At 36.6% G+C, this 24,128-nt stretch overlaps 1 long non-coding RNA gene across 3 annotated transcripts in view; it reads left to right on the top strand.

Annotated features, from left to right (window-relative positions):
• Positions 1-24,128, top strand: part of LOC122491759 — a 160,353-nt gene that overhangs the window by 66,022 nt on the left and 70,203 nt on the right. For all 3 annotated transcript variants that reach the window (XR_006299438.1, XR_006299437.1, XR_006299439.1), the window contains exons 3-6: positions 12,699-12,821; positions 17,947-18,041; positions 18,355-18,494; positions 22,963-23,085. This is a non-coding gene — a long non-coding RNA (uncharacterized LOC122491759). The remainder of the gene's footprint in view (positions 1-12,698; positions 12,822-17,946; positions 18,042-18,354; positions 18,495-22,962; positions 23,086-24,128) is intronic.

Genomic DNA, 24,128 nt, shown 5'->3' with positions numbered 1-24,128 from the left:
AGCGTTGGGTCGTTCATATATGGCTTTTATGATCTCGAGGTATGCTTCTTCTATCCCTACTTTCTTGAGGGTTTTTATCAAGAAAGGATGCTGTATTTTGCCAAATGCTTTCTCTGCATCTATTGAGAGGATCATATGGTTCTTGTCCTTTCCTTTATTGATGTGATGAATCATGTTAATTGTTTTGCAGATATTGAACCAGCCCTGCATCCCAGGTATAAATCCTGCTTAGTCGTGGTGAATAATTTTTTTAATGTATTGTTGGAGCCAGTTGGTTAATATCTTGTTGAGGATTTTTGCATCCATGTTCATCAGGGGAATTGGTCTATAGTTGTTATTAGTGTGGTCTCTGGTTTTGGAATCAAGGTAATTCTGGCTTCATAGAAAGAGTTTGGAAGTTTTCCTTCCATTTCTATTTTTTGGAACGGTTTCAAGAGAATAAGTGTTAACTCTTGCTTAAATGTTTGGTAGAATTCCCCTGGAAAGCCATCTGGCCCTGGACTCTTGTTTTTTGGCAGATTTTTGATTACTAATTTGATTTCCTTACTGGTTATAGGTCTGTTCAAATTTTCTATTTCTTCCTGTTTCAGTTTTGGTAGTGTATATGTTTCTAGAAATTTGTCCATTTCTTCCAGATTACCCATTTTATTGGCATATAATTGCTCATAATATTCTCTTATTATTGTTTTTATTTCTATTGTGTTGATTGTGATCTCTACTCTTTCATTCTTGATTTCATTTATTTGGGTCCTTTCCTTTTTCTTTTTGATCAAACTGCCTAGTGGTTTATCAATTTTGTTAATTCTTTCAAAGAACCAGCTTCTGGTTTCATCGATCTGTACTACTGTGTTTTTTGGTTTTGATAGCATTAATTTCTGCTCTAATCTTTATTATTTCCTGTCTTCTGCTGGTTTGGGGTTTTATTTGCTGTTCTTTTCCCAGCTCCTTAAGGCGTAAGTTTAGGTTGGGTATCTGAGATCTTTCTTCCGTCTTTAGGAAGACATGTTTAACTAACATTCTTTAGTAGGATGTTCTTCAGTCTCCAAGTATTTGTTACCTTTCCATTTTTTTCTTGTGGTTGATTTCAAGTTTAATAGCGTTGTGGTCTGAAAATATGCATGGTATGATCTTGATCTTTTTGTACTTACTTAGGGCTGATTTGTGTCCCAGTATGTGGTCTATTCTGGAGAACGTTCCATGTGCACTGGACAAGAATGTGTATTCTGCTTTAGGATGAAATGTTCTGAATATATCTGTTAAGTCATTCTGGTCTAGTGTGTCATTCAAAGCCATTGTTTCCTTGTTGATTTTTTGATAAGATGATCTGTCCATTGCTATCAGTTGGGTGTTGAAGTCTCCTACTATCATGGTATTACTATCGATGACTTTCTTTATGTTTGTGATTAATTGATTTATATATTTGGGTGCTTTACATGTGGCGCATAAATGTTTACAATTGTTAGGTCTCCTTGGTGGATAGACCCCTTGACTATGATATAATGCCTTTCTGCATCTCTTGATACAGTATTTATTTTAAAGTCTAGATTGTCTGATATAAATATGGCTACTCCAGTTTTCTTTTGTTGACCATTAGCATGATAGACGGTTCTCCATCCCCTTATTTTCAATCTGAAGGTGTCTTTGGGTCTAAAGTGGGTCTCTTGTAAACAGCATATAGATGTATCTTGTTTTCTTATCCATTCTATTACCCTATGTCTTTTGATTGGAGCATTGAGTCCATTGACGTTTAGAGTGAGTACTGAAAGATATGACTTTATTGCCAGTATGATGCTTGTAGAGTTGCTATGTGAGCACACATAACACTTCTACCCCTATTTTTCTCTCTTCCTCTTCTGGGACCCCTGTGATTCTGATGTTGTTCCTTTTTAATGAGTCACTGATTTCTCTAATTCTTAAATCGTGTTCCTTTGCCTTAGTCTCTCTCTTTTTTCTGCTTCATTATTCTCTATAAGTTTGTCCTCTGAATCGCTGATTCTCTGTTGTGCCTCATCCATCCTTGCTGCCGCTGCATCCATCCGTGATTGCAGCTCAGTTATAGCATTTTTAATTTCATTCTGGCTCTTTTTTACCTCTTTTATCTCTGCAGAAAGGGATTCTAATCTACTTTCGATTCCAGCTAGTATTCTTATTATCGTGATTCTAAATTCTGCTTCAGACATCTTGCTTGTATCTGTGTTGGTTAAATCCCTTTCTTTTGGGGTGAATTCCTTCATTTTGTCATTTTGAAGGGAGTAAAGGAATTAATGAGTAGAAAAATTGAAATTAAAAAAAATTAAAATTAAAAATTAAATACACACACACAAATCAAATAGATGATGCTAGATCCTAGGTGTGTTTTGGTCCGGGTGTTGAAAGTGGTTTGACAGATTAGAGAAAAAAAAGGGGGGAGGGAGAAAAAAAGGAAGTCATTTGAGAATTTGAAAAAATGAATACACTGAAGTAGACTAAATTGAGATGATGGGGGTAAAATAGAATTTGAAAAAACATAGAAAAAAGTAAAGAATATAGCAGGAAAAAATTAAAGAAAAGTATTTGTAATAAAAATTAAAAATAAATATAAAATTTTCTCTTTTTCTGTATTTAAGAAAAAAGAAAAGGAATGAAAAAGAGAAAAAAGATAAAAAGAGAAAGAAAAAAAGGAAATTGTTTGAAAACTTGAAAAAGTGACTACACTGTAGTAGACTAAAGTAATAATGATGGAAGTAAAATATAATTTGAAAAAATTTACATAAAAGCAAAAAATATAGTAAAAAAATTAAATAAAAATATTTTACTAGAAATTGAAAGTAAAAATGAAGTTTTTCTCTTTCTGCATTCAAGAAAAAGAAAAGAAATGAAAGAAAAAAGAAAAACAAAGGAAAAAAAAGGAAATTGTTTGAAAACTTGAAAAGGTGAATACACTGAAGTAGACTAAAATAAAATGATGGAAGTAAATAGAATTTGAAAAAATTTACACAAAAGTAAAAAGTATAGTAATAAAAATTAAAGAAAAATATTTTTAATAACAATTGAAAATAAAAATGAATTTTTTCTCTTTCTGTATTCAAGAAAAAGAAAAGAAGTGTAAAAGAGAAAAGGAAAAAAGAAAAAAAAAGAAAACTGAATAGATGAACCTGCTAACAGATTGAAGTAGGACTGAAATTACTTCGTTTTCCCCTAAATGTCAGTCTATGCAGCGCTTTATAGTCCATAAACTAAGCCGGCAGTGAGACTTGTGTTCTTGAAGACCGAAGTTGGCCCAGTTGGGCGGGGCTCAGTGTAACAGCTTTGCTGTCCACTAGATGGCGCTGCTAGCCTACTGGAGTGGATTGATGTGACGCTTTTAGGTGCGTATGCGCATGCGCGGGAGTGATGAAAATGGCGTCACCCAGCTACCCAGTCTGTAGTATCGGAACGCTGTTCTCCTGGATCAGCAATCGTGCACCTGTCCTCTGTCTTCAGCTTTCATCCACTCCCTGCATTTTTCACTATCTGTGACCAAGCCCCAGGCAGTACCTCTCGCCTGAGTTTTGTCTCAGGTGCGACTGTTTTCCATGGCCCCTTACTTCTGAAGGACTGCGGCTTTGACTCATTCCGCCCCTCTGTGTGAGGGTCTCACTGAGCAATGGCCGAATGTCAGCTGCACTTAGGAACGCTTGCTGGACCCTGCTGCTGCCGGTGCCCTGAGACTGTGGCCAGGTGCCAGCCCACCCCAGAAAAAGTTCGCGAGATAGTGTAGCAGCAGCATTTGAGGTATAATGGAAAATCACAACACACATCTGGCACCAGCCTTCACCCTTAATGACCTTGTTCTAGCACCAGCGAATGTGGCCATTTATTGGGGGTCTGCTGGGACCCAGGGGGCTTCAACAGTCTCTACCAAATGTCCTTCCAGCAGTGGAACCACTTTTCCCCGTGTGGCCTGAGAACCTCCTGGACCCCACTCTATTCCTGGGGATTCGCCCTTCCCACCAGAGTACCACCAGGTATGGAGCTGTGGTGTTACAGCCTTTGCATTTCGCTTGTTTGCAGTCTTATTGGAATTTAAACCTTCTCCTTTCTCCCTTTTTAGTCTAGTCCCTGCAGCTGTTTCCAATTTTCCACTTTCTCTCCAGCTGCTTTTGGGGAAGGGTGCTTTTCCCGTATTCTCCCCGCCTTCCCAGTCTCCATCCTCTCTCCACCCGCAAAAGCGGTTCCCTGCCCTCCGTGGCTTCTCGGTCCCCAAATTCACCTCTCCAGGCCATGTACCTGCTGAATTCTGTAGTTCAGGTTGTACAGATTGTTGTGTTTTTCCTCTAATCAGTTTTCTAGGTGTGTAGGATGGTTTAGTGTTGGTCTGACTATATTTCATGGACTCAAGACACACAAAACATTTCCATGCTCTTCTGCCATCTTGGCTCCTCCCCTATTTCTCCTTCATTTCTATCACATATTTTGCAATTCAGTTTTTTGGTGTGTATACATTTAGTATTATGTCTTATTGGTGGATTGACCATTTTATTATTCTTTATTATTTCATAATGTCTCTGATTTGGGAAATTTTCTTTGAACGAGATAGACTTTATCTGACAATATGGCCACTTCTACTGTCCTGTAATCAGTTTTTGCATGATATATATTTTCTCCATTCTTTTACTTTTGATCTGCCTATATGTTTATATTTGAAGTGAGTTTCATGTAAGAGTATATAGTTGGGTGATATTTTTTAATCCACTTTTCAAATCTGAGCCTTTTAATTGGTATACTAAGCCATTTACACTAACGTAGTTATTGATATGTTACAGCTTGTCTACCATTTCTTTTTTCTCTTTATTGTTTTTGGTTTTTATTTTTGCTGTATCTTTTTTTCCTGTCCTACTGTGGTTACTTTAACAATTTTTAGATTTCTGTTTTGTTTTATTTATAGCAGTTTGGACTATATCTCTATATAGCTCTTTATTGATTACTCATTCCTCCCTGTATTATTTTCTGTATAACTAAATGACCTACTGGTCATATACTTTTACCAATTTAAGTGAGGTGTAGAACACTTAACTGCCTTTCTGTTTAATTTTCTCCACTTATATATAATTGTTTAAATTTTTTTTCTATGTTCATTTAGAACCATATCATATAATATAATTTTTGCTTTAGCCATTATGATTCAGAAGTCTCAGGAGGGGAAGGAAAGTTCATTGGATATTTTTTAACCTTATTTCGCTCTTTCTTTCTTCCTGATGTTTTATAATTGTTTTTTCTTAATCATTTCCTTTCTATGTAGAAAACTTCCTTTATATATTGTCTTAGAGTTAATAAATTCCCTTAGTTTTCCCTTACCCAAGGATGTCTTAGTTTCCCCTCCCTTTTTTTTTTTTTTTTAAATTTTTTTTTCAACATTTATTTTTGGGACAGAGAGAGACAGAGCATGAATGGGGGAGGGTCAGAGAGAGAGGGAGACACAGAATCGGAAACAGGCTCCAGGCTCTGAGCCATCAGCCCAGAGCCTGATGCGGGGCTCGAACTCCCAGACCGCGAGATCATGACCTGGCTGAAGTCGGACGCTTAACCGACTGCGCCACCCAGGCGCCCCTCCCCTCCATTTCTGAAGAGCAATTTTGCTGCATAGAAGATTCTGAATTGTTTTCTTTTAGTGGTTGAAAAATGTCACTTTCTCCAAGGCTCTATGATTTCTGCTGAAAAATCTATTATTTCCCTTTTTTTTTTTTTTTTACAGTTGAAGTCTGTCATTGCTTTAAAGATTTTTCTTTTGTCTTTACTTTTCAGAAGTTTGACTATGATGTGTCTTGGTATGTATTTCATTGGGTTTAATTTGCTTGGGCTTTATTCAACTTCTTGGATCTATAGATTTATGTCCTTTGCCAAATTTGGGAAATTTTCAGCTTTATTTCTTTGAACACATTTTCAGCCCCACCCTATTTCTCCTATCTCCTAAGATATTGATGTTCATACAATGTTATATCTTTGTTATATTTCCATGGGTCTCTAAAGTTCCATTCTTTTCTTTTCTCTCTTTCTTTTTTTAATTTTGTTTTGTTTTGTTTCCAATCTTTTATCTCTGTTGTTCATTTGGGTAATTTCTATTGTTCTATCTTCCAATTCACTGATTCTTTCCTCTGTCCTCTCCATCCTACCTTTTAGCCAATCCATTGAGATTTTGGGTTGTTGTGTCTTCAGTTCTCAAATTTCCATTTTCATTTGTTTCAAGAATATTTGTAATTGCTTATTAAAGCAATTTTATGATGGCTGGTTTAAAATCTTTGTTATATAATATTAAGATCTCCAAAATCTTGGTGTTGGCATTTATTGGTTCACTTTTTCAATCTTGATATCTTCCTAGTTCTTGGCATAACGAGGAATTTTCTACTGAAAACTGGACATTTTGCATATTATGTTATTAGACTCTGAATCTTATGTACCCCTTATATTTTAAATGGTTTCCTTTGACACTACTCTGGAAGGGGAAATAGAGTGGGGAGAGTACCACTTTTTACTACTCAGTGGGAGTAGAAGTCCAAGTTTACCATCAACTGGCTTTTAATTCTCATAAAAAACGTATGCCTCATTACTTCTGCGCTGGATGGGAATGCTAACTTTCTTTCGGTACCACTTGACTAGGAGGTATAGGTGTGTCTTTTTACTGTCCCCAAATAGCTTTACATCCTTTACATCCTGTTGAAGGGAAAGTGTAGGCTTTGGTGTTTTAGGTGGGGGTTGGGTCACATTTTTTTTCTATGGTGTCTGGCTATAGCAAGGCAGTCATTTTCTGAAAGTTTTCTCTCTTATTAGGCTGTCTATTTCAGATCGTTTGACTAGAGAAGCTCCTTTTAAAATGTGATATTGTCTGCTTAATATTGCTCTACTAGTTACCAGACTTTGTGTATTTAAATTGCTTAGTCTTTTTTGTTCTCTCTGTTCTTCATTTTGGGTAATTTATACTGCTAAGTTTTTAGTTCAATAATTTTCTAATTATGTAATGTGCTGATAATACCATTTAGTGAACTTTCCATTTCAAATCTTATCTTCCTCTGCTTTAAAAGTTCCCTTTGGTAGGTTTTTTTTTTATGTATCTTCTCTTTCTCTACTCATTAAATGCACATTTTTCGTTAAATCATTGGGCATATTAGGTTTATTTATAATTCTGTTTTAATGTACTTATCTGCTGATTTCATCATCTGTTATTTGTAAGTCTGTTTTTATTAAATGAATTTTCTCCTGGATATGGGTCACATTTGCTTACACTGTCACATGTTTGTTAACCTTTTATGGGATGCTGGACATTATTCATTTCATACTGTTGAAGGCTAGCTTTTGTTCTTTAAAAGTATTGTGCTTTTGTTCTGGGTGCCAAGCTAGGTTACTTGCAAATCAGTTTGATCCTATCAAGTGCTGTTTTTAAGCTTTGTTAAATTTAATCTAGAATTGACTTTACTCTGGGGTTAGATTAGTCCTACTGCTGAGTCATGGCCCTTGTGAGATCTCTATTGAAAGCCCCATGTGTTCAACAGTATTTCCCCAGTCTGGCTGATAAGAACTAACTGATACTTGGCTCTCAGTGTGCTTTGGGAATTGTTTGACTTACAGCTTCCCTAATTCTTTGTTCTTTGCCTGGCCTCATGGAGATTTACCCTATGTACATATGGATTAATATTTAGTGAAAAATTCAAAAGGATCAGTATATAGATTTCTGGAGGGTTCTTCCCCCCACTCTGTGCAGCACTGTCTTTCCCACCTCACCCTGCCCCTTCTAACATTCCACAAATTATAGTTTCCTTGATAATCACAAACTCTGATTTGTCTCCTTAATTTAGCAGGATCACTGAGCTCTCTTTTGGTTTCTCTTTCTTGTGCTGTAACCCAGAAATGGTCTCCAGCAAAACCCAAAGCAGTAATTTAGCTTACTTTGTTTCTCTTCACTCAGGGTTTCCACTCCTGTGCTCTTTGAGGTCCAATATCTACAAACAGTTGTTTCATATATTTTACTCTGGTTTTCTAATTGTTTATGGTAGAAGTAAGGCCACTCATGGTTAGTCTTTCAGAATCACAAGCCAAGCTTGAACAGGTCCTATTTAAGTTCCACTATATAAAGAGTACTGCCCTTTATCTCTATACAAAAGAAGCATTAGGAACTTGACTGAAAATATAACTTGTGTCCCACATGCTACCCTTAAATATCCTTCTATGTTCTGCAGCTGAAAATAAAAGTTTTACCAAATGCTGCATTGTAGAAGTTTTATTTTACAGTTCTTTCATGCCTAATTCAAATGAGTTAAGTCCACAGTTAAAAACCAGTCCCCCAAACAAAAGGGACCTCTGACAGTAGTAGGGCTTGCTATAGGGCTATATATAGCCACTTTCTGGGAAGGTAACCCCTTCTATTGAGACCTGGACATCAAGAAGGCATTAGGGCAATAGACAATTAAAGTGAATCTAGAAGAGGTGTTCCCAGAGACAGTGGTCAATCAGAAGAACATATCAAACATAATTGCAATCTACTTCATAATTTTACATCTGGCAGAAATGACCCCTCACTTTCCCGAGTTCAGAGGAGACGTTACCTATCCCACTGTCTGAAGAGTTGGTAGCAGGGGATATAGATTGAGTAAATTAAGTTTCTGGCATAAACGTAGCTGTGTAGGTCTCTTAACCTGTGACAAAAATACAGATGTAGTAAATAAAACAAAACCAAAAATTCCACCGAATTTTATTTTTTGTGAAATTCGGGAGCACACTGAGTTAGATAGATAATAAGTAAAAAGATAGAATTAGTAATTTTGAAACTTCCCAAAAAGAAAAGCTCCGGTCCAGATGGGTTCAATGGTGAATTATACCAAATGCTTAAGAAGAATTAGTACAAATTTTTACAAATTATTTAAAAATATGAAAGAGAAGAGAACACTTCCAATTCATTCCATGAAGTCAGAATTACCCTCATAGCAATACCAGACAAGGATAACACTAGAAAGAAAACAACAAACAAATATATTTATGAATGTAGATATAAAATCCTAAACAAAATATTAGGAAACCAAATCCAACAACATTTAGAAGGGATTATACACTATGATCAAGTAAGATTTATCTCAGAAAAACAAGGTTGGTTCCACATCTCAAAATCAATTAATGCTATATACCATATAAATAGAATAAAATACAAAAACCACATTATCATCTCATCCCAATAGATTCAAGAAGAGAAATCAAAACAAAACAAAACACTTGACAAAATCCAGCATCCTTTCATGATAATTCAACAAACTTAAAACAGAAGAGAACTTTCTCAACCTGAGAAAGGGAACCTATGAAAAACCTACAGATAGCATTACACTTAATAGTGAATACTGAAACCTTCCCCCTAAGATCAGGAATAAGACAAGGATGTCTGTTCATGCCACTTCTATTCAACATTATACTGTAGGTTCTAACCAGAAAAATAAGGCAAGAGAAGAGGAAAAGCATCAAGATTGTAAAGGAGGAAATGGAATCTCTCCATTTGTAGATGACACAATTTGTGTATAGAAAACCCTAAGGAATTCACTTACAAAACCTAGTAGAGCTAATGAAGAAATTCAGCAAAGTTGAAGGATATAAAATGAACACATAAAAGTCAATTGGTTTTCTATATACTAGCAATGAATAATCCAGAAGTGAAATTAAACAATTCTATTTGCAACAGCATCAAAAGGGGTAAAATATTTAAGAATAAATTTAACAAAAAAGTACAAAACTTATATAGTAACAACTATAAAACATTTTGAAACAAATTAAATACCTAAAATAAATGGAAAGACATCTCATGTTCATGGATCAGATGCTCTAATATTGTTGAAATGACAATACTCCCCCAAATTAGTCTACAATTTCAACTTAATTTCTCTATATCATAAAAGCAAAAAGTATAATACTATGTACTGTAACTGTGAAAGGTAAATATATATATATTATATATATATAATATATATATATATAATATATATATATATATATATGGCTGTGCGTGTATGTATTACATTTTTGAAAACAAAGTCTGAAATGATTCACACACACAAAAAAACAAAAAACTAATGAAAGCATTTACGTGTGGTAGTGGTTGGGTTAAAACTAGGCCAATGTGGGGACAGAGTGGCTCTATATATTGTTTTGATTTATATACTCTGTGTATTATAGGGGGAAAAAGTATGAGGACAGGAGCAGAAATTCTGCAGTTCTACCCCAGCAGCTTGTCAAAATCAACAAATAAGCTCTATATTGAGGTACTCCTGATAGGATCTATGACTTCACAATATTCCAGACTTCCAGAGAATTTGACTAAGACTGATTAAGACAGGAGCAAGCGAGGGTGAGAAGGAGGCCACATGACTTAATTACAGTATGATCTGAACTATATTCCGTCTCCCCCAGCTATGGGAGCTATGGCTAAGACTCTCCTCTGTTGCTTCAGCCTCCCTTCTTCTCACACCATGGTTGCTTATCCAAAGGCAAAGGTGACCCAGAGGAGATAAAAGATGATTCTGATGCCCAAAGGAGTAAAATGGTTGGGAGAGAAGGAGAAAATGAAAGAGTATATGGTAGTGTTCATGCTGACTCTGTTGAACTTTTGGTACCAGAGGGCAGAAGGCATATTCTGGAAAGAGTGAAATTAAGGTAATTCTTCTCTGGCTCGAGTCCATATTTAAATCTGTTGAGATTTCAGAGTTCGGATCACAAAATGGGAAACTTTTTATGGGATTAGTTCTTTCTGGAAGTGGGAAAAGACTCTCCAGAGTCCTTACCATCTTTAGATGAGAAACCCCATGGGCCCAGTTCCCTCTTTACCTCTCTCCACCCGTCCACCTTGTATATCTTTATGAAGTTAATGAATTATAAACTACCACTGCTCAATTGCTTTCAGAGATGGACCACTGCGCGGGTGGGAATGGATGTCCTCGCATCTGTCAGATGAGAATGGTGTGGCCAGGTGTGTCTGTTTGCCCGGGGTACCAGCTGTCTGAAGACACAAGGTCTGTGGAGGTAGAAGGTTGAAGCTGATGGCTTAATTGTGTAATTGTTTGAAATCTTGTTGTAATTCAGTTTTGAATAGTCAGAACTGCTGGGAGAAAGGTGTTTTCATTTATGCTTTAAAAAGAACACCTATAATCACATTTGATCATTCTGAAAGGTATTTTTGTGAAATTATAACAACTCAGTGAAATTTTAGTTACAAAAGAAACGGTCTGGTGTAGTTTCAGAATTAATGCTTTTGTTTTCTGTTTCTCATTATGAAGTGAATTCCAGAATTAATATTCAAAACCTTCCATAACTACACAGGGTGCTTTTCATTACAGGCTACAGAAAGTGGGGGATAACCTTTGAAACACAAGTACGTGCAAATGAGTGTTCTCAGAAGTTAGAAATAATTAAAACCAAAAAGAAAGAAACTATAAATACAAGGTTACATATTTCTGTTTCCTAGAAATAGCAAAACAGACATGCTTCAATTCAAAGATGAAAGTGACAAATTATTCCATAACCAGAACTAATAAATGAAATCATTCCTGTGGGACAGTCTTTGTTTTAATAACTTCAGAGAAATCACGGAATCCTTCATTTTTATCATGACATTTTCATGAAATGAGAAACAGTTTATTTGGATTAATTATGAAAATACCAAAATACTTCCTGACTTATGAGATGGATAAACACATTGAGAAACTGAAAAAGAATTAGGTCTAAAAGTTACTGCATAGTTATTTTTTTTCTTCTTTAAGCCAAAACTAAGATACAATTTTCTGTTGATGGTGCTAATGTACTTTTCTGACAGAGACCATTTCTGCCTTGGTCTTCTGTTTACACAGCATTTACCTAACTTAGCACCCGGCACAGACTAGGGCCTTATTAAATATTTGTGGAAACTCGACAAATACATACGTGTATAGATATATACAGCTATCTATATGTGTCTAGATACAATCTCTTTCAAAATTTTATTTTAGCGTCTGATTCATTATTCCCAGAAAGTCTATCCCCCAAATTACTGTCCACTTAGAGTTTTACAAATATCTCAGAGGAATGAGTATCTCTCATGAATGCCCTTGCAGATGACACGCAGGACAGTACAAGAATAGTACTCCCTGGGAAAATGATGTTGAGACCTATCGACTTGAAGGGAAAGAACAGGGACTATCTGGACCACAGAATGAAGTTACACTGAATGGAACAGGCTCTCAGTGTCAGGACAAGGAGGGAGCATCCTTGTTTAAATGGCACTGCCCTGTGGCAATCAGGTAGAGCATAGACCATGGGTTGCTACACATGAAGGCCCCAAATCTGCCTGGTCCACATGTCCTGTCTACCTTAAATGAGGGAGATACCATTTTTGGTTAAGAATGTGATATATATTCCTAAAGGAAAATTATGATGACTTCTCCCTATATTATTAGGGAACAGATAAGGTATAATTTTTAGTTATTTCCTTTTCTCGTTCTCCCAATTAATAAATATTAGTAGATTCTGATAGAAGTATTTGAGAGCATTAGACCAGCACTTGAGAAAATACAATTAGCAGTTGGTTTATTTGCAAATGTGGTGCCTGTGTGGTATTTTACTGTATGCTTCATGTCTGGGGTTGAGAGGAAGGAGACGCTTTAGCTCATGTTTATAGTTTACAAATAAATGTCGCTTTGGGCCCTGAAAACATAGCTGCTGTGTATCTCTTTCTGCAGATATAAATGAGTGTGCTGAAGGGCTGGCTCACTGCAGCCGTCACTGCATGAACACAATGGGACCTTTCACATGTGCCTGACACCCCGGCTTCGAGCTGGGAGCTGATGGAAAACAGTGTTACAGTAAGCGGCAGCAATAGAAGCCCAGGAAATGTGTTGCATTTTACAAATATTAAACAAGAGTAATAAACAAAAGAACTGTACAGCATAACTTGCCAAAGCAGAAGCTTCTGGAAATGTTTTCCCCTGGGGTGTGGTAAGAGTGGGATCTTAGAAGTCCAACACCCTCATTGTGGTTTGAGGAAACAGGGGCCCAGACTCCACAGAAAATGGTTGGCATAATGACCACAGTGTACACAGTAAGGGCTGTCTCAAGGCTTGTGATCCAGGGCTCTTTTGGACCCACAGCTCTCCTTTGTGAGGAGTCTGCCCACCTTCATCACCTCTGCCATGCAGTATTTATTGAACACTAATAACTCCAATGTAAAATACCAGGAAAAGGAGCTAGTGGTGGTGACGTACAGGAGCAGCTCGTGATTGAAATAGCGTTGCTGGCACATCGGATGCTCTAATGTGTATTTTTCACATCAGCTCTTCTCCCTTTCCCATTTCTTTCATTTCCATCATGACTTTTTTTTTTTTTACATTTTATTTGTTTTTGAGAGAGAGAGAGAGACAGAGCACAAGTGGGGGAGAAGCAGAGAGAGAGAGAGACACACACACACAGAATCTGAAGCACGCTCCAGGCTCTGAGCTGTCAGCACAGAGCCTGACACGGGGCTTGAACTCACAGACTGTGAGATCGTGACCAGAGCCGAAGTCGGACGCTTAACTGACTGAGCCCCCCCCAGGGGCCTCTTTCCATCATGCCTTTAAAGAGGCATGAAGAGCTTTAGGCAGCTTCTTCTGACTGCATTCTCTTTCACTGGCTCATCTGTGTACCCCTTTTCTTCTTCTTCTTACTCAAAAAAAGATGGTCCATGTCATCTAACTTTAGCCTTTCCTCGCCTAGGCTCCATTATACAATTTAATAGAGCTCTTATTGTGAATATATTAAAATGTTAATATGTGGAATTATTAACTGCTATTAATAGCTATTATGTCTATTTTGTTTCGTGTCTTCTCCATTGGTCCACTACTCAACCTATAGATGAATAATGCACTTTCTGCTTTACTAAGCTTAAAATTATCTGATACAAATTCCCTCAAATTCCATATTCTCTGCTTCAGTATTTCTCTAACTCACTCTTCCCCCACTTCTTCCCTCTTCTTTTAAATGACAGAAGGTTTTTTTTTCTTATTTCTTTGGCTGATTTATCCACCTCTGCTTCTTCTTATGTAGTCAGGGTATATCAACAATGCATTTTCTTTCATCTTTAGACTCTGCCTTTCTGTCACTGACTTCCTCCCTTCTTTCTCTACCAGGTAAATTGTGTTGTGTTCCGAACACAACCATGTTAATTAGTTTTACTTTGAATTCAAGACCATAAATCTCCAATGATTATGCAGCATGACTGGAACAATCTATACCATCAGAATATGTCTATTTCTATCCTCATCAAAAGGAATTCGAACACCTTCTCTTTGTGCTTCAAATTTTTATATTACCCCTGTTTTTGCCTTTATCCTTACCTTGTTTCTTATGTCATCAGGGAAGAGAATGCAAACTACCAGTCAAGTTAGCAATTGACCCAAAATACCCCATAGGATCTCGTGAAAAAGACTTCACCCCTGTTAATATAAAGGAAGTGGTCCTAGTACTATCAAAGGTTGCTTTCTCTACTGTACTTCAGATTCCATTCTCTCTCATTATCTCAGTATCTTTTCTATTGCAGTTATCTAATGGAACACTCTCATCAGCCTATCAACATGGTCCAGTATCTCCTGTCTTTAAAGTACCCTCCTATGAGCCCATGCCCCACTATAGCTTCAGTCTGATCCCCTTCATCAAACTTTTTTTATCACTTAGCCAATGTTTTCTCCTCATCTTGCACTCTCCCATTGTCCAAGACTAATCACATCTCATCTCTACCCACTCATAGTCATCCATAGCTTCCATGCTGCCAGGCTGCTTGTTAGCATCTCTGGTTTTATCCAACTTGACCTGTCAGCAGCATCCAACACACTTGACTAACCCCTGTTCTTATTCTTTTTTTTAAATGTTTATTTATTTATTTTGGAGAGAGAGAGAGAGAGAGAGTACGCACACGTGTGCAGGGGAGAGGCAGAGAGAGAGGGAGAGAGAGAATCCCAGACCTCCACACTGTCAGTGCAGAGCCTTACACAGGGCTCAATCTCATGAACCATGAGATCATGATCTAAGCCAAAATCAAGAGCCAGATGTTGAATGGACTGAGTCACCTAGGTGCCAGAAGTTAAACCTTTCTTTCTATGTCTCACTTTTCTTCATTTTAAATTGAAATCAAGTTGGACTCTTAGCCAACTCAGCCACCCAGGTGCCCCCAACCTTCTTCTTCTCAAAACATTTTCCTTCTCTTTCATGTTTTCACATTTTCCTGGTTTCCTTTCCATCTCTTTCCCCTCTCTAAATGTCCAATTTATATTTCATTTCTCTTCTTCTGTTCACTATATGTGAATATATCAAACTGTGTACTCCTTGTCTCCACTTGCTTGACTGATAGGCATTACAAAACAGAACTGCTGATTTCCAGTCTCAGTTCCAAATATGCTGTTCCCTGTTCTCCATACCTTAGAAAACTATCAATTCAATGTTGGAGCCAAACACTCAATGACACAAAATTGGTAAGTGACAGCACTGGGACTTGAACTGGGGTCTCTAGGCTCCAAATATACTGTCCTTTCAACTTTCTCATGCATTGGTATACATTGTGTGCCTACTTATTAATTTAATCGAGGAGGAATGATAGTGATAAATAGAATAAACCAATTTGTGTTCTTCCCTACGCTGTCTCATGAAGAGACATTTTTAGGGTCACTAAAGAATTTAAAGAATTCATCTCCACTGCACAAAATTCTATGTTTCTTTAATGCTTGGGTTGCCAGTGTAGCCGTGAGTTCTGATGGTATATTTCTATTGCTTAAAGACAAGGCAGTTTTGCTATGGTGGTATTTGTCTTTTCAAGAGCAAACTAATAGGACAGGAGAGAAGAATTAACTGCTAATTACGATACAACTTCTGAAGTGAGTCTTTCTCTCAGTGCCCTGAGGAGTCCTTTCAAGCAGAGAGAAATGTGGATGAGTTTTTCTTTCTTATTAATATTTTGACTTTTTAATGCGGCCAGAGGTTTAGGAGGTTTAGGAAATGAGTATACTTTACAAATGTTTGAAATACAATCTCTTGCAGTCTGATTGGTGCATTTTTAGTTGTCATGAAAGAGGGGGCCATTATTGCTAATGACTTATGAGGTACAGGCTTTCGGTAGAATTTACTTGGTAGAGCAATTTGCCCTAGAGTTGAATACGTTTGGTAGAAGTGTATTTTTACATTTTTTTTCCCTTATGAGAATATTTGGCTAAGTTCTTTGTGCAGGTCTCACTAGGCCTCAATATTTACTGACACACAAAACTTTCTTGGTGAAAACTGATGTTTTGGGTGGCTTCAAAACCTGTAGGTGGAGGAAGTGTTTTCAGAACACGGTAATGTTTAAGGATGAATTATGTGTCCTTCGGATAACAAGTATATTTTAGGAAAATATTGTTTTAGTTTTTTCCTAGGAAAACAATGTTTTGTATTTGTCTAATTTCTCCTCAGAGGCTCTCAAAACACTGTATAGCATAAACATGAAATCTTTATGGAGTGGTATAAATACACTATCACTGACTCATGATTAGAAATCGGAAAATTCCTGGGGTGCCTAGGTGGCTCAGTCAGTTCATCATCTGACTCTTAATCTCAGCTCAGGTCTTGATCTTAGGGTCCTGAGTTCTAGCCCCACATTGGGCTCCATGCTGAACGTGGAGCCTACTTTAAAAAAGTAAATAAATAAATTGGAAAATTCCAGATCCAGCGTGGTTAAATAAGACTTCCCCAGATTACCAAGCAATTTAGTGTACACTTAATATGTTGAATAAATAATGGTTATTTGCTCTCTGTGACAAACTACAAGGATCATTTTTTAAAGTTTTTTGTTTTTTTTTAAAGTAAGATGGTTGAGAATTATTTAACACCAGTATCAAGGATGCAAAATCTCAGCTTACTTCTAGTGGGCAGTTATAATAGATCTAAGTATGCACTTGTTTCAGTTTCATGTATTCTTTAATAAAGGTTACAACAATGTAATTTATATTTAAATTAAATTACCACCAGCAGTCTTACAACTGCATTGTTCACAGAAAATAACCAGAATAGGAGCCATGATTTAAAGTATGTCTCCTTAAAGAGTATATGTTAACATATTATAAAAATATCAGTCCTCTTCATTATTTTGATCTTTCCTTTAGCTTTTGAATTTCCCTCAGTGCTAAAGTAGTTGTTTCTAAACCCAAAGGGGTCCTTATTTTCAATAACAAATTGATTAGCATAATCCTTTTGTCTATTCAATCATTCGAAACCTATTTTTGAACATCTGCGATGAGCTGGGTAATGCAGGATGATGATGGCACAGAGGGATGAGCCCAATGACAGGATGAGCTCTGAGTGCTCTGCAGAGGAGCACATAGGGCGGCTCCTACCAGAGACTGAGGCTGGGGGCCCGGGAGCTATTACCATACAGGCTCTGCAGCAGGGATCAAGACCGTTTGAATGCTGATACAGGCCTTCGAGGGTACTGAATCCCTAATACCCTTTTCCTCTTCTTTCCTGTCTCTCTTCTTCAGTAGTTAAGAATGGAAGGAAATGAACCAATATAAACACTCTTATTAAGAAGAGGTGGGTCCAGGCAACACAAATGAAGAGCTATAGTGACCAGTGGTGAAAATAGCAGAATACCCAGATTCTGTATTTTTAACAATGATTCAAAGCATTCTTTATTTCTCATTTCCTCACTTAGAAAATGATTGATTACTATGCCTGTGTGCTTAGGACAATTGGTATCCATATGCTGAGGCCAGTGTCCCCCTAAATGCCTATAGTTAGTTGCATGTACCAGGATCAGCAAATTGTTTTTCAAAGTCATAGTATGTTTATGTAATAAGTGATGCTCATATATATCAAAACTAATTAGCACATCAACGCAATACTAGTTACTACGTATGAGCAGCTCATTCATTGGTTTTGTGATCATACTTTTGTAAGGCTATTTTTAACATTATTTTCATGTACTTACAGCCTCTAAAAAAGGACAGATAATAACATACCATTAGCTTGAGAACAGATGCGTCAACTGGCAAACAACCTACTTGCATTCTGATCATCGATTCAATGTGCGTATTTTTTATATCCTGAAAATACTGAAAATTCCCAGAGGTAACTGTCTTTGAAGAAGAGTGTTTAATAACCACTGGTGGACTCATTACTTTTCTGTATCACTTCATCAGTTTAACATTATTTATAGGTTTATTTTTGATAAGGTATAGACATTTACAATGCCTAATAGCCCTCAGTTTTATATGTGTAGAGTGTTGATAAATTTCCAATAAAGTTTGTCATCCTCCTAACAGAGTGTACCCATTATTAACATATATTCAGGTTTCCCTGTTGTTATGCTAATAACTCTCTTTTGCTTGTTTTGGAAAGGGATTGCATTGGAAATTGTCAATAGCTGTAAAGAGAACAATGGTGGTTGTTCCCATCACTGAGAGCATGTACTTGGGGGGCCCCCCATTGTTCCTGTAACCATGGACACCAGCTTGATTCAGATGAGAAAACATGCATAGGTAATGTATGGTAAATGCCATCTTCAGAATTTGCCCTGGATTCATCTAGCCCTTTCATCTCTAATACATATTTGTGGCTGTAGTATGCAAGAAGTGAATTGAATAGTATCTCTGGCTACTGGATAAATGTAAAAGAAAGATTTCTTGGCAGAAGACATCATTATATTTAGGTATTTATTTTGAAATTAAAGATTTAAAACATTTTAACGAAATATATCGACTTAATAGTTTTATGTCAAGAAAATCTTGCAGGGCCTATGTAACCATTTAATGTAATTTATGATTCAAACAACATATACACCCTGCTTCACCTCAAGCAGAAACTCAACCATTGATTTTCAGCTTGGTGATGATTTGGGTGCATGTGCAACTTTGGTATTGCAAGTAGCTATATTCCAAAAGAAAACTTTAAAAGATACTATTCTTTGGAAATCCCACCTCAAGGCCATTCTTAATGAATAATTTTTCCAACATATTATTAGACTTTGATCATATGGGAAAATAAGAATAAACTCCACCTTAACCTTATTCCATATGAAATGTTTAATCCAAAGCTTCTGAGAAAAAGGAATATCTACTAAAAATAGGAATAGTGAGCATCAAACTGTATTACTATGTGCTTTGGTTCTGAGAGAACCTCTAAGCCCCTCAAGCAATTTGCCATTATTCAGGAATTGTAATACCCTATTTGCTTGTTCTCTTTTGGAATACTTTATATCACCTTTCTTAAAAATTATAATATGAATCTGAAAAAAAATCTTTGACCATTTCATACTACTCAATGTGGTTAGAGACAAATTGAAGTATCATAAAAGAAGAGGTGAATTACAGAGGTCAAAGTATTTGGGATCTTTTATTTTGGCACTATAACATGACAGAGTGAACTTAAAGGGATTTTGAAGTATTCTGGTTTCATAAATGATTTAACCAAAACAATGTCATTACACATATTTCTTGATCCAACATTGCTTTCTGCATTTTTCCCAGTCTACAGTGGTTAACTTAATGAAACCAATTACTTCCCTTGCCAATACGCTTATATTTTTCTACCTTGCTAACATTTTATCTCTGGAAAATATAAAAGACTTTCTTCTTTCCTCCCTCCTTCCCTCCGTTCCCTTGTTCCTTCCCTCCTCCCTTCCTTCCTTTCTACCTGTCTTTCTCTTTTGACTGTTGGATAAGAGAAACTGGAATTTTGCTAAACCTCTGCAACTTACAATCTGGTGTCTTTCCTTATTCTTTGAAAAGTACAATTCAGTGAAGCTCTTATTTACAGCTAGAAAAAAAAAAATAACATCTGCCAGGGTCAAAATGTGGAAAAAGTACATATTTATAATATTTCAGCAGTCAGCATGAGGTTGTACTGTTTATGGCTCAAGTTTATTTCATCTTCCAACAATAAATAATACTCATTCCTTAAGTCCAAATATTCACTTGAGTAAAGGCAATGATTTGTTTGGAGTATACATACACATACTTTGCTTATTTGCCTGAGAACAGATTAAAGCCATGGATGCTTTATAAGAACATTCATGCATACAGGAAACTAAATAATTTTTTAGCTTATTTTAAGATTAGCTTTTCAAAATATATTTGAATATACAAATAAATGTGAAAATCAGTCATCTAATCTGCAAATGTTCAGTCTTACCCAAATGCAAATTTTATTAGGGCTAAAACTTAGAGACGTGTTAAGTGGCTATCCAAAATATTAGTACCTGACAGGCAGTAAGTTCACTAAATTTAACAATTGGTAATTGTTAGGAAATATTTTTTTTTTATTTCTGCCTTTAGAGCTTTATTCAGTGGTCATATATGGGGAACAAATATAAAAGCTCAAGTTCTTTTATGGTTTACTTTTTCTGTTGTGTTTTTAAGTAGGCTACATGCCCAGAATGGAGTCCAACATGGGGCTCAAACTCATAACCTTAGTATCAAGACCTGAGTTGAGATTGAGAGTCAGATACTCAACCAACTGAGCCACCCAGGCATCCCTTATGGTTTACTTTGGATGCTTTTTTGAAATTAGAGCTGAAATGTTAAATTATTTTGCCTTGCTACATTTGCCTTGTTGATACTCTTTTATTATTATTATTATTATTATTATTATTATTATTAGGGCTACAATTTTATATACAGGTGAATTTCTCTGTAACACTGCAACATTTGGCATATTGGCTTATGTCAGAAAAAATAGAGATGAGGAAAATTAAAAGGGAAAAACAAGCAAGCAAAAATCTCACCAAATAAGATCAGAAAAAAATATATAGAAATTTGGGGAACAGGTGATGCAAAAGTTGAAGAGACGGGGCATTTTAAGAAAGGCTTATGAGGCAGAAAGGATGTTCAAGTGAGTTCCAGACTGAGGATGTTACAGATGAGACACGCTAGAAATAGACCCAGAGGAATGATAATAGAAGAAAAATCCAAAATGGATCATAAAATGATAGTCAGATGGAGGAACTAATTTTCCAATTATGTGATGCAATTGTGCTCTGTGCTAGTTGAGAACAGGGAATCCTGAGACCTGTATGTTTAGAGGCTCTGGTGGTATCTGAAAAGACTTAAAAAAAAAAAGAAAAAAAATCTTAAAATTAAAAAAAAGAAAAACCTAAAGTATAATGTTTTTGATGAAATGAAACTGAGTTTTATAAAAAGTATTGGGGGGGTGGCGCCTGGGTGGCTCATTCGGTTAAACGTCTGACTTGTGGTTTTGTGTCAGGTCATGATCTCATGGTTCGTGGGATCAAGTTCCACACTGGGCTCTGTGCTGAGACCACCAAGCTTGCTTGGGATCCCCCCTACCCAACACCCTTCCCGCAGTCATGCTTGCTTGCTCTCTCTCTCTCTCTCAAAATAAATAAATAAACATTTTAAAAAAGCAATAAAAAAAGTTTTGGTCCCCTATATTCATGCTTTTTAATCCAAAGGGCAAAAGAAGGTTTAATATAAAAAAGGCAAAAATATCACGAGGAACTTTGTGAGCAGCACTGCTTGTGACATTTTGCAAGAGGAAGAACGTTTTGTGTCCAAATGACCCTCATTTAGATATTTTATGGTGACCCTTCACCTTGGCTGATTGATTGTACTTTTTTTCTTTCTTTTTTCTTATCTACATTTCTTACATTGGTACCCTTTCCAAGGTTAATTGAGACACTGACCTTTTATATCTGTGACTGCTCATGGAGTTATGGAACAATGAAATTCAGTAAAGTCAGCACTGAAGGCCACCCAACTTAACAGCTGAACAAACAGAGGGGGTCAAACTGAACCAAGGGCAGATAGCCAAAAACCCTGACCACCCAATTCCCAGCTGTGTAGCCTAAGGAAATAGTGGGTGAAGAGTCTGTCACCACTCCTCAGCCAATTATGCTAGAAATGATCACCTCAAAACTCAGGTCAAATAGATTATTTTGCAGCTGAAAGCTTTTGATTGGACATCTTCTGGTGCATGTTTATTTTCCTCAAGGCAATTATGTCTTAGGAAGCAACATTCAAGATGGTAAACTTTTAGAATAATAGTGTTGAAGGAAACTTAAAGACAATTATTTTTTTTTTCAACGTTTATTTATTTTTGGGACAGAGAGAGACAGAGCATGAACGGGGGAGGGGCAGAGAGAGAGGGAGACACAGAATCAGAAACAGGCTCCAGGCTCTGAGCCATCAGCCCAGAGCCTGACGCGGGGCTCGAACCCACGGACCGAGAGATCGTGACCTGGCTGAAGTCGGATGCTTAACCGACTGCGCCACCCAGGCGCCCCAAGACAATTATTTTAAAAACAGTTTATCTGATAGGACATGCCAAGGTAATGGTGTCACCAATGGTGATAAAACCCCCTAGATCCCACTCACCCATCCAGTCAAAGCATCATCAAATAGTTCAAGCAAATGCCCTGAAATATTCTGTCATTTAAAAACATAATATTTAAAATGATTTTCTGCCCTCTCTCTCAATTGCAGTTACCACTTCTCTTGCCAGTCACGTGAATTCCATTTACTTGGGATTGTTCTTTCATCTGAAGTTCTGGAAGAACAAACACATTATGGAGGCTAAGACTACCTCCTCTTTGTAGCTACAAAATGTTCACGAAGTGGAATTTTTTGTCTCTTCTCAAGACTGGCTGTTGTTGTTGTTGTTGTTGTTGTTGTTGTTGTCGTCCTCTGATCTCTGTTTATTCAGTCAGATTGCTGTTTAAACTGGGAAAATAGCAGATATCTCTTTTCCTGTGCTTATCAATGCACTTGGAGATGATTTACATGCTTTACAAGCATAGGAGAAGCATTTAAGAAACAAACCCAAATGTGGGCCTCATTCCTTTTGTGTTATAGTTTCTTTGATGTTTGTACTGTGTAGCTTGAGAAACAGAAAATGATCAGTAAAACAGTTGTAATTTGGAAGTTAACCGACTTCTATGGGTTGGTTCAATTCCGGTCTCTTAAATAACATAAATGTCCTTTTCTCCTTCAGACCTCGATGAATGTGAGAGTTGAGAAGCCTGCTGTGCCCAACTCTGCCTCAACTATTTAGGAGGCTATGAATTCAGTTGTCAGGAAGGCTTTCGAATCACTTCTGATGGTTGTGGATGTGATGGTAAATTCCTGAGATCGAACATGAAATCATTATGTGATGTGCCAATCAGTGCAGGATGAACATCTGAGGCTGAGGGTTAGGGGAGGAAAGGGAAGGTTTTGACACTAAAGGGACTTGGATTTGTATGTGCTTCTACCATTCACTATTGTATGAACTTGGGTGACCCTAACTGCTCCGAGCCTCAGATCCTCATCAGTAAAGTGAAGACAATAATAGGATTAGTGGGTAAATTAAGTAAAGTAATAAATGTAAAGTGCCTAGTACAGTGATTGACATCAAGAAATCACTCTGCTAAAAGTAGCTATTATTAGTATAATATTCATTGGCCCATAATCCCTTTTCCCTAATTTAATATACATAGGCAAGAGAGATATTCAGGGAGGCCATAGCACACTGCCATAAGAATCACTCATGGCAAGCTTGATGGGAATTAAAGTTGGTTGCTCAAAGTCATTTTAATTAAGAGAGTCAAAGCAGAAGGATTGCCAGTTCATGAGCCACAGTTCAGATTTTTACCACATTCCTTTACATAACCGAAATTAATCTACCTAATGCAAGCTTTCAGATGAGTCATTTTATAATCTTCCGATTTATTTGTTAAAACCAGTTTTATGATATATATGTTTAAATATCATAGGAAAGTGCGAATTTAGTGAGTAGGATTAATTCACCTCTTTATACTACTAAAAATGGCTCTTGTAAGTCATTGGTGTAATTTATTTCTTAAAGCTTATCTTAAATATATAAACTTTTTTCATTTATGATCATTATTACCATTATTTTGATCCATAATTTTTAAATAGAAGCAAAGATTAGAGGATGGATATCTATTTTAATAACAGTAAAATTACGTGAGAAGGTTTTAACGTTTTAGAGAGAATAGTGTTTCTTTGCTTAAACAACTTCCCCTACATTCTTTTGAGGATGATAGGTATGTCTCTTCATATGGGTAGCCAAGCTCCTTAGGCTTGCAGTGTAGATAACAGCAAAGAATATAAAACTGTATCTATATTCTAAACACAGTAGAGTATATTACCATTTAC

Source organism: Prionailurus bengalensis, chromosome C2 (assembly GCF_016509475.1).
Source record: "Prionailurus bengalensis isolate Pbe53 chromosome C2, Fcat_Pben_1.1_paternal_pri, whole genome shotgun sequence".
Lineage (NCBI taxonomy): Eukaryota > Metazoa > Chordata > Mammalia > Carnivora > Felidae > Prionailurus > Prionailurus bengalensis.
The sequence above is the reverse complement of the archived record's forward strand: the minus strand, read 5'-3'. Positions and strand labels throughout refer to the sequence as shown.